Here is a 12,452-nt window from a genome sequence, read left to right as displayed (position 1 = left end):
CAAAACGTTGTGTGGATGCGAGGTTCAGTTCTCTATTTTCTTTTCTTTTTTTTTTAAGAAAAAAGGAAGAAGGAGAAGAATATACTTGCAGCACACTTCACTGCACTGACATGGGTCACAGATGCTGAATTTTGTATTTTACTTATTTGCAGCTGAACGAATCACATTTCCGAAAGCTTTTCTTTTAATATTGCAAGTTTACCTGAAAATGGGATGGATCCAAGCAAGACCATTACGACTTTAGAAAAGCTCTTCAGTAATACTTGATATTGCCCCACCTTGGATTTTACACTTTACGTCAAAATGAATGCAAGTTGAAACGTCCCCTTTGGAAAAATTATATATGACTGTGCTTAAACTGACACACAATATTTGTAGCGCAACGCAATCTGACTTTCAAAAATCTCTACAAAAAAATGGCTCTGACTAACATTAATCTATACCTTTCACAAATCACTTACCTCACCAAAAATCTTCGTTACTCGAACTACTGCAATACAGCGAGCGCCACTACTGCCAACTAAATAAAAGATTCAAACTACTGAAGGCACTAACTACTGATAGGCATAGTTAGCAAATGAAAGATTTTCATAGAGAACAAACAATGTATTTACCTCAATAGTCATAATTGACATCCAGTCTTACAAATTTCAAAACTCCGCCATCTCTCTCCCCACATCCACCACTGCTGGCGGCTCACCTCCAACTGCGCAACGCTACGTGCTGTTAACATCCAGCTGCCCAACACTACAATAGCCAACAACAATGCAAACCAACCACAGACTGCACACAGCACAGCCAGCGATTTTCATACAGAGAGCTACGTGGCGTTACCAATAAGAAAACCTAAACAGCCTGCTTACATATCCCCCTTGCTCCCCACAAAAAATTTTACGAATTGTTTTGGGCACTGGCCAATACATATTTGTTAAAAAAATTTTCACAATTACAATAACAAAGAAATAATATGCACACACTTATTGATACAATGTTGGTCAAAAGATAAAATTTTCTCACAGTCCATAAAGACAGTCCTGATCGCTCCTCACAGTAAAATAGCAGTGTTTTTCTCAAAGTCTGAGCAGTAAAAGAAAATGCACACAGAAGTAGCGGATTTCCATGCAGTCTTGAAGAAGTAGTGTTGTCCTTCCAACGGAAAGACAGTGCTCACTCTCGACATGCAGACAGGTAATAGGCCACAACAGTGCAAACCCACCGCAGAGTCAGTCGAAGTTTTGAAAAATATTGGTAGGTAGGTCATCACAGAATAGACCCACTGTAGTCCTGGTGGAGATTACGGTATTGGGGGCAGGTAGGTCATCACAGAGTAGACCCTCTGTAGTCCTGGTAGAGATTACGGTATTGGTGGACCATCAAAGATGCAGACCCACTATAGTCCTTGTAGAGATAATGGTATTGGTGGGCCATCAAAGATGCAGACCCACTGTAGTCCTTGTAGAGACGGCCAGCAGCCATCTGTTGCAACTGTGCAGGTACACAATCACCATCGAAGAGTCTTGTGGAGAATATAGCAAGTCCATAAACCACCACTTGTGCACTCACAAAGTTTTTGGAATTGTCCTTAGATCAGCAATGCTGTTAACCAGTCCCTTGCTGAATTATCAACACACGTGGGAGCACTAACAGTCCTCTTTTTTTTTCACATAGTGTGCATATACTATGACCAATAGAAAAGTGTGCAGGGAAATGTAACTTACTACAATTTTATAACATAAGAATACAATACCAAAGGTACAAAATACATCATTAAAGAACATAACAGTACAGATAACATTTGTAGTAACACAGACTTTACAAAAGACTAGAAATAAACATATACGTCAGTGTTACAGTAATTATGAAATAAGTAAATATATAAAATAATGAGAATAGTTTTCAAAACATTAATTTCACACATGAGCGTTGAAACAGAACAGAATTAATCATGTCTAAACATCTTTACAAAGTAAATAACATAGAATTTGAAAATTCTACAACATGAATCTTATTAGCTAAACACTTAAAGACAGGAAAAACACAAATACACAAGAGTACACAAACACATAGCAGAATAACACAAGAGGAAAGGGCAGGGTTTGTTTTCAGTGTAACATTTGGTACTGCAGTCCAACCCAAAACTTCGTTCTGTAGATCTTTCCCCTTATTGTAACATTTGTTTCCACCAAAAAAAATCCTATCCAAGCATGCTTTCTGTATTCTGTTCACATTCTCTTTCAAAATTCTTTTTTTGGCCAAACCATTTTCTTATAGCTTCCCATTGCATTTCTTCCAATTCATCACTACTCATTCTCACATGTAGTCTACCCCCTCTTAAGCTAACTTAAATCTACTGAGCTCAGATGCTAAACTAAGGGACGACGTAATGCAGCAGCACAAAACAATTAACACAAACAGCAATGACAAAAAAATGGAAATTGGCAAATGAAGCTACAGTAAATCTAAATTACCAAGCAAATGCAACATTACAACTAATATGAGCCAATGTGCAGCAACAAGAAAAATAAATCAGCAGTAAAACTAGCTTATCAGAGTAATACAAAGTGAAATTTAGTTGCACTATGCCTGTCAAACAGCAGCAGCAAATGCAATAACTTATATCTAAACATGACAAAGCTCAAGCAGAAAAAATATTACATTAAAAATGGCCATGTTTAATACCTATGTCACATCTTAACAAAAAGGTGATGCATCACCTTAACTTACACTACCAAATAAGTTACCCAGTCATTGACAAAAATTATGTATGCAATTCCTGTGAAGGGAAATGTCTTTTTGTGCTCCCTCGTTTTGTTGAAGTAGATTATAAAGTTATTATTTACTGGATCTGTAGGCATAAAATATTTATATTAGTACATCTATAAAATTTTATTTTAACCAATGCTGCAGTTCAGCTAGAAACTAGATATTAAACAAAATGAGCAAACTCTCAACTAGAAAGACAATAGATGTATAATGTTTCTCATCATTTCATTAGCCATTTTAGTAAATATCATAAATTAAGAACTCTACAGTGTAGTCATGTTTTCAAGTTTGAGCGTGTCATATTTGCGATGCTTTCTACAAAGAAATGTCAATAGCGAGGATAATGGCCTCTTTCTTTTCCACCTAATGGCTTTTTCTCAAGGCAGCTGCCACACCTGGCCGCTCACAACGCATTACGTCACGGTCACTTACCTTTCTTACCGAAATATTTACGGCGGCAGTTTCCGCTACAGTGACAGCCTCATAAAAATTTCACAGGTCGAAAATTTGCGTTGCAAATGTGTAAAAACAAAATCCTGTAAATATAACAGTGTCCAAAAAGTTTTCGGCGGCATTGTGATACATTCACGCATATACACACATTTCATAACTCTTAGAGTACGATTCGTGGTTTCCAACATCCTGTTCATAAATCAGAGTCCCTAACCACTACTCCTTATTCCTTACCTTATTACACATGTACATATTCGTCGACACGTCAATCTTGCGGCGACACTTCAATATTTCATCATAATAAATACATAGCATAATCAAATTCCTCATATAGCATCAGCTTATTGATCATAAACATACCTCAACAGCATAATACACATCGTCATCATAAAAATAACATCATAACACCTCAGTCAAATCTCTATAACGCTGTAGCTTTCTGAAATAATGTCAAAACCTAAAAAAATATTCTCTGCTCATTTCAATAGTATCATCTACCTCAAACGTACTTTAAAAATCATGATCCCATACGAGATACATCATTCAAAGCTCTCATAGTATCAGAATTGTTTCGAAAAATATGAAGGGTTCACACAGTAGAGACAAAATACAATTTCATAAGTGTGAAGTTATCCAGCTGTGTAACTGCATAAACATCTGTCACTGACATAGTAAAAAAAATGTTTATCTCTCAGTTAAATAATCAGGTAGCTGTGTAATTCTGTGTTGGAGAAATATGGTACCGATGTGTAAAGTTGTATAAGCAAATACCATACTAGCTAGGGCTCCTTGTGCTTGCCAAACACATGGTACACAAAGTAAGCGTGTACCCCCCTGAGGATTAATGTAATTATACCCTCAGGTGTTACAGATTACAGCAATGGAATGAAATGTATCATGGAAAACTTTCTTTGTAATTCAAAAATCTTGAAAAATAAATGGCTTAAGTACAAAATTAATCTCTCAAATGCGTGTCCTGTAGCGCTAAATGTGCGTCTTGCTGTAAGATAATTCTGTAGAAGTGTCGTAGTTATCGTCCTCTGTGAGCAAAGTTCTGCTGAAGTCAATATTCTTACCTCATCATAAACGAAAGTGAAATGCTTTGCGTATGGATACCGTAGTTATTACGTACCTTACCGTGATCAAGAAAGTACTATAATGTAACGTATTGTTGTGCTACGAAAAAGGCTGTCTCATTGTAGCTATACCACAGAAGTTACTACTAAAACATGTTTTACTTTCCAGAATAATACAGAAAAACTGTGCAGATATAAAACAGATACAGCGCAAAAGCAATAATATAAATTGTGTCACTGATTAGTAGCGTCGTGATATAATTGTGTAGCTGTCAAATAAACTAACCACTGTGTCATCTGATATCTCTCAAAAAGTACTTCAAATCCAGAATGTATTTTCAAGTAAACCAAAATGATGCATTAAAATATCATTAGCAGTACTGGTACATGTTCTAAGTATGTGAGCCTTATGGTCGTTACGTAATCGTGCCACTAACAAGCAAGAATGTACACACACAATAACACTGTGTCGTCTGTTCACTATAACAATGCATTCGTGACTACTGTCTAAATATGTTCCCTAGGTTATAGACTGGATAGTTTATTTTAAAACATAGTTACATGTTAACAGTTACTCAGTGTGACGAATTGTACTAGTACCGTGAAGTGAAAAATTTTATGGCAATTACTAAGTTAAAAAAAAAAAAACGGATTATCTCTCAATAAACGGTTTTACATGTGAAATGTGGTGCAGTCCTTTACCCTTTCTAGTGCGCAGATTTTCAACTTCAAAGTAACTATCATGTTGTATACGTCGGTAAGGAATGCTAAAATTTTTCTCAAGATTAGCATCTATGTTATTTTTCTCTGAGCCAGCCGGCGCACGTGGCTGCCTGCGGTGCAGGTCATTGTCTGCCTCTTTGTTGGCGCACGTCGTTATTGGGATTTGGAGGTCTAACTTCTACAAATTCTCCTTGTCGAGAGGGCCCCGCCCTGTTTGAATCCCATCTGTTCTGATGCAATTCAGGTCTGTCGTTACGATCATATCGTCTGTCGTTATGTCGATAATTTCTGTAATTTCTTTCTTGTCGGTTAAGTGATGGAGAATTCCTCCCTGAATTAACACTGCACGGTGGACCGTCGCGTCTGAAGTTATTCTGTCTCCCGTGATAATAATAGTTCGGGTTGCCATATTGTCTGTTTCTATGGTTGTCTCTGTTATATTCATTACTACGGAAATGCGATCTTTCTCTGTAACTATTACTGTGCCAGTGGTTGTCATATGGGTGGTGTCTGTTTTGGTCCCGATTTACGTTGTAAGAATAGCCTTGTCGTGTCCAGTTATTATTTCTTTCATCGCAGAATTGTGACTGATGTGACCTGTAATTATTGTGTTCCTGTTTTCGCGTCCCGTGATTGTCAGTGTCAATTTATAATTCTTGTAAGAGTTCCTGAAAAGCTTCAATGTCGTCTTTGCAACGTCCTGCCAAAATAATATGTCGTAAATGTTCAGGTAATTTGATTAAGCAAATGCGGATGAGTTCTGAGGGGCTGTGTGGGTCTGACAGGTACTGATTCTTGTGCAACATGCCTTCAAAATATTTCACAAGACTGGAAAATTCAGATTGTTCGAAATGTTTCATCATTATGATGCTATGTTTTACTCGGTCTTGTGTAGCTTGAGACCAATATGCTGAGAGGAAGGCATGATAAAATTCTCCTTCACTGTGACAATCGTGAATGACCGATCGCATTCTTACAGCTGGTTCATTCTCTAAGTAGCCACACATAAATTCTAATCTGTGCTCTAATGACCAGTTGGGAATAAAACAATGAGAGAATTGATGGAGCCACACTTGTGGATGAATGTCATTGCCAGAATTTTTAAACGTTTTGAATTAACGTGTAGTAATGAACAGCTTATAGTCAAAATCATCATGTCGGCGAGTCACATGTCGGTCATTGTTAGGTCGTATCGGCGGTTCCATCTCAAAATTCGGTGTGCCTTGCCAATTTCTTTCATAATTTCCGAAGTGTCCTATGTTATTATTTTGTGGTTGTTCCGTATTTCTAAGTCCCTCTTCCCGTGTTGGAGCGCGAGTGTCCTCTGAAATATGTAATTTTTGTATTACTTGTGCCAATTGATCTTGTACTTCCCGGATTTCTCTTTTGTACTGTGTATTGATTTGATTTTGATTTTGTTTGAATTTTCTAATTTGTTCGCACTCTTCTGTGTCATTAAAGACTACCGGTTTTGTGTCATTCAGTTATCATCTACCTTCGTAGATAAATTATTTAGCTGATCCGAAAGTTCAACTACTTTCTCAGATAATGAACTAATTTCCTCCATGTGTCTTTCTGAACCAATTTTCAGAGTATCTACTGTGTCCTTTAAGTTTTCCTGAGTTTTTGCAAGTTGCGTAACCAAATCGGTAGATGCAACTGAGTCAGTTTTAGCTTGCAAGGTCTCATGATTTTCATGAACTATAGTTTGCAGTTCTTTTATGGCTGCTTCGTGATTCTGTAATGCATTTTCATGCCGCGAAAAAATAGGTCGAAAATGCTCACAAATTTGTTTTTTTACGTCATTACAGACTTTTTGACATTTCGATTCAATGTTATGTAACTCAGTAGTTAAATCTTCACGTGTTTGTTCAAGTGTGGTGTCTAACTTTTGAAGATTTTGTTCCATTGCGTCTAACCGTTGCTGTGTTTGTCTCTGGTGTTGTTCCATTGTGTCCAACTTTTGAAGATTTTGTTCCATTGTGTCTAACTTTTGAAGATTTTGTTCCATTGTGTCTAACGTTTGAAGATTTTGTTCCATTGTGTCTAACTTTTGAAGATTTTGTTCCATTGTGTCTAACTTTTGAAGCTTTTGTCCCATTTGTTGCATTAATTGTAATAACAATGTACTGGTGTCTGAAACATGTTCCTCAGTGCTTTTCGGCAGTGAATTTGCACCGGCAACATTCACATTTTGACAAGCGGAAAATGTGTCGTGACTCATTTGAGAAAACGGTGAGAACCCAAAACCTGAGTCTACAGTATTTGCAATATTGTGTTCTGTCATTCCCGATTCCTGAGGCGAGCTGTTGCCGAGTGATCGATCGATAATGCTTCCCTGTTCACTACCTGTTTCACTGTCTACACCATTATTTGCAGCCCGCTCCATTTCCCTATGCACAATTACCAAATTACTACTTTGAACATTAGTTAATTCATAACTCGGCGGCGCTAACACATTGCTTTCGTCTTCACTGTAATTTCTCAGTTTACTTTGGAGCCTAGTATTACGTTTTTCACACGCCTTTATTGTCACTATATTTCACACAACAACACAGAAAAACACAATTTGAAGAGCAAAACAAGAAAACACATTAACGTAACATTGAAAATAATATCTCGTTAATTGCAAGCGCAGCTGCGAAATACTTGGTGCAAATCTACATGGATGCCACAACTGTTTTACTGTACAAGAGTGAAAAACTACAACCACAAAGGAAATTCTCTCTACAATTATGCACTAGCAATAAACGAAGACTTCACTAATTGCACAAACTACAAGAAAAAATCAGAAGATTCCAGTGAGGTATCCTGCCAGGGTCACCATATGAAACATCCCCCTTGGAAAAATTATATATGACTGCGCTTAAACTGACACACAATATTTTTAGCGCAACGCAATCTGACTTTCAAAAATCTCTACAAAAAAATGGCCCTGACTAACATTAGCCTATACCTAACACAAATCACTTACCTCACCAAAAATCTTCATTACTCGAACTACTGCAATACAGCGAGCGCCACTACTGCCAACTAAATAAAAGATTCAAACTACTGAAGGGACTAACTACTGATAGGCATAGTTAGCCAATGAAAGATTTTCATAGAGAACAAACAATGTATTTACCTCAATAGTCATAACTGACATCCAGTCTTACAAATTTCAAAACTCCGCCATCTCTCTCCCCACATCCACCACTGCTGGTGGCTCACCTCCAACTGCGCAATGCTACGCGCTGTTAACATCCAGCTGCCCAACACTACAATAGCCAACAACAATGCAAACCAACCACAGACTGCACACAGCACAGCCAGTGATTTTCATACAGAGAGCTACGTGGCGTTACCAATAAGAAAACCTAAACAGCCTACTTACAAAGTCAAAATTATCCATGGCAACGTGACGTGTGATGATTAAAAATATGTAGTTCCATTTAAAGACATCCTTGCCTTGTAATTACAAATAATCACGCAGGCTGGAATCTTTGACCAGAGATGGACCACTTTCTTACATTGACTACGAAGACAGAATCAGAAATTTCTGTAGGTAACATTAATACAAGTCATTGCCAGGAGCTAAAAACTGTGTGATTCAAACTGAAATGCACATCTTCACTGATTCGTCTGTTACTCCCCAAATAATTCTAAATACGGAAATAACTGAACGTTCTTGCCTTGTAACATATATGAAGTTTCCTCTGTAGGAATCTACATGGATTCCGAAAACACGATCGTGTGAAACCCAACTCGATCTGTTCGCACCCGAGACCCAGAAGCCAACTGATATAGGCTCCCGGGTAGATGCCGTGTTCCTTGACTTCCGGAAGGTATTCAATACACTTCTCTATTAATGCTTAAAGGATAAAATACGGGCGTACGGAATACCACACTAACAGTGTGGATGGATTAAAGACTTTCTAGAAAACAGAACACAGTGAGTCCTTCTGAACGAAGAGAAGTCTTCAGTAATAAAAGTAACTTCGGGCGTGTCCCAGAGGAGTGTCGTAAGACCATCATTACTTTTTTGAACATGTATATGAGTGTATGCTAAACGTCAAAATTTCCATGAGGCTTTTCGCAGATGATACTGATGTGCACAGAGAAGTCGCCACACTAAAAAAGTCTGGCGAAATGCAGGAAGAACAGCAGAGGATCGACGCTCGGTGCGGGGGCTGGCAATTAACCCATCAACATAAACAATTTCAATGTCTTGCGTACACGTAGACAGAAAGACCCAATATCGTACGATTATACGATTGAAGAGCAATCACTCGAAGCAATTACTCCCATAAAATACTATATGTAGGAGTATACGTACTAAGCGTTTTAAGTGGAAGGACTATATAAAATTAATCGAGGGTAATGCAGGTGCCAGGCTGAGATTGATTGGAAGAATCCCTAGAAAACGTAGCCCATGAACAAATCATGTAGCTTACAAAAGACTCCTTCAACCAATATTTTAATATTGCTTGACATTATGGGACCCGCAGCAGACAGGTCTGATAGAGGAATCAGAGAAGACCCAAAGAAGGGTAGCACGTTTCATTACAGGTTCATTTAGTAAGCGCGAATGCGTTTCAGAGATAATTAACCAACTCCATTGGCAGACGCTGAAAGACATGTGTCCTGAGTCATGGTATGGTATACTGTTAAAAGTTCCGACAGAGTACGTTTCTTGAAGAGACATTCAGTAAGTAGCTTCCTCCTTCGTATGTCTCGCGAAAACACCATGAAGATAAAACTAGGAGATTCGAGTCCAGACGGAGGCTTACCAGCAGTCGTGCTTCCCGGAACCTTACGCGACTGGAACTGGACAAGGGGGAGGTGACGCTGGTACACAAAGTACCCTCCGCCACACACCGTAAGGTGCCTTGCAGAGTACAGATGTAGATGAAGAATTGTGGCGACGACAAATATTACACAAGGTAGCAATATAACTTTACTGAAACTAGTCATCAGGATTTGAATCAGCTACGATTTGAGAAACAAAACTTCTATTTTTGAAATTTTTTACGCCGATTCAGAGTTCTCTCTCCTTCTGACAAAGTCAGGTAATTACATGTCACATGTAGTGGATTTATAGTTCACGTATCCAACGTTCTGAAGATGGCAATATAAGTTTGCTGTAACTAGCAATCAGGATACGTATTATCTGCGATCCGGGCAATAAAACTTTTATTTTGAAAGCTTTCTTACATTAAACAGTTTCTTCACGTCTCTTTCAGCATAGACGAAAATGGATCACCACGACGCCTTATAGAGCGATTGCTCGTGAAGACAAAGTGGCGCAATTATTTCACCGTTCGTTATGTCCGGAAAAATCTTCCATCTATGAAAAATATTTTACTGACACGAATCACAACTACGTGGTTATTACCACATACTTTCCTCAATCTTCTTAACTAAGTTTCGTCGCACAGTATGTAACATTTTAGCAGTGTGCTTCAAAACACTGACCATAAGCGAGTCCTACCAGCGAGCGACTTCGTGTGTGTGTGTGTGTGTGTGTGTGTGTGTGTGTGTGTGTGTGTGGGTGGGTGGGTCATCTAAGACGCGTCAAGGGAAAAACACAGTGCGTCCCCAGTTTACTTGAGTGACCATTGCACACTCTCCGGAATAGAACGATCATTTACAATTAAAATTAGATGAACGTATTTCCTTTCCATGCCACATTACAATTAGTAATGTATTTCTGTACAGTGTATATTTCTATGTAATATTACTCCTCAGTATGCGATTCGCACCAGGTAGTGCTGACAGAGAAAAGAGAGAAGACCCAAAGAAGAACAGCAAGTTTCATTACAGATTTATTTAGGAAGTACGAAAGCGTCTCAGAGATGATCAGCCAACACCAGTGAAAGACAGCCTTTCTGCATCACGTTAGCGTCTACCGTTAAAATTCCGAGAGTCTACGTTTCTTGAAGTCAGTTGAGTGAACAGATAGTGATACCAAACATCAACTTTAAATTAAATATAGTTTTCGTTTGGAAATCTAAAAAAAAGTATGATGTCGTTACGTTACCTGCTTACCCATTATTTCACCTACAATGAGCGTTTTCGTTTCGTTCATTGCCACGGCAAAGAATGCGGCAGCCGCAGAGAAACCTAAAAGATCTGGTTTGCTTTTAGCACTGTGCACGTGGAGCACTGGCGTGCGCTTTTGCGACGACGTTAACCACGTGCTGCTCTTCTCGTTCGTTTTAGGATGCAGTTTACTGCGTGCTCTAACGATCGTGTAAATGGGCAATGAGACCTTGAAACACACATCGTAACACAGGGTCGCATGCTGCCACCAGTGACTGACAGTGTCAGTTTATCTCTAAGAACGTCTGGCAAATGACTGCATCATATCGTTTATTGATTGCATGCTGTAATATTTCTGGCTTTAGTCAGCCACCATAGAAGCTGCTCCCAGGGCAGTGGAGATGCAAGAAGTATATAGATGACGAAATGTGGTGTGAGGCACTTGTGACAGATGTTAGATTCGGTACCATTCCCGTGAGAAAGACCACCTGCATAATGCTACTGCTCTGTGATTGGCTGCTGTGTTCGGAGCAAGGCCGCCAAAACGTTAAAGTATAGTTATTATTATTAGTTAAACTAGTCATTGGAATGACTTCACTTTTTAATATAAATATCTCTCAACGGCAGACTATCAATCAGTCATTTTAGAATTATTGAAAACCAATTTAAATCAATAACAAAAGACTGACGAAACTGCAGACGAAGCACTTCGGAAGCGTTCGGGTCACGCCTTTTCTGGTATGGCGCGCGCAGTGTTTCGGGCTGTTCGTCTCTCTGGATTAGGCAGTCGAGAAGAACTGACGTGTTGTCTGTCGTAGAATGTTTTTCCAATTTTTAATTAAGTTCCTGTTCGTCACTCTGGATTAGGCAGTCGAGATGTACAGTCATGTTGTCTGTGGCAGGATGTGTTTGCCAGTATTCGGTATTAAAAGATTCACTGCGGTAGTCATGAGGCACAGACACGTGCCACAAATAGTGTAAAGATACATTTTCTTAAACATTATGTTTGATCATGTAATTTGCTGTATCAGAAGGTGTTGTATTAAGATCACGTAGTCTTCTCGTGTGGCTATATGTATTAAAATACGCGAGTGGCATCCCAAAGAAGTGATACTTTATTTCATAACAGAACCTCAGAAAAGTCAGTTTCAGCCTCAAGATACAGAACCTGCGACCTGCGTGCTGCTTTCTGCGCTGGGGACATCAACTTGAAGACAGCAGGTTAGTGAACTATAACAGAAACTTCTTATTCCACACAGTGAAGTGGAAACAACTAGGCGCCTCACGCGTGCTGAATGCACAGAACAAATGTGCTCAGTGACACGTCATCTGCAGTAATGCAGAGGGGGTAAAGGAGGATGACCGTTATTAACACCAACAATCAATTCATTCTTCCTTTGTTGCCGTAATGCA

The sequence above is a fragment of the Schistocerca serialis genome, chromosome 2 (genome assembly GCF_023864345.2).
Source record: "Schistocerca serialis cubense isolate TAMUIC-IGC-003099 chromosome 2, iqSchSeri2.2, whole genome shotgun sequence".
NCBI lineage: Eukaryota > Metazoa > Arthropoda > Insecta > Orthoptera > Acrididae > Schistocerca > Schistocerca serialis.
The sequence above is the reverse complement of the archived record's forward strand: the minus strand, read 5'-3'. Positions refer to the sequence as shown.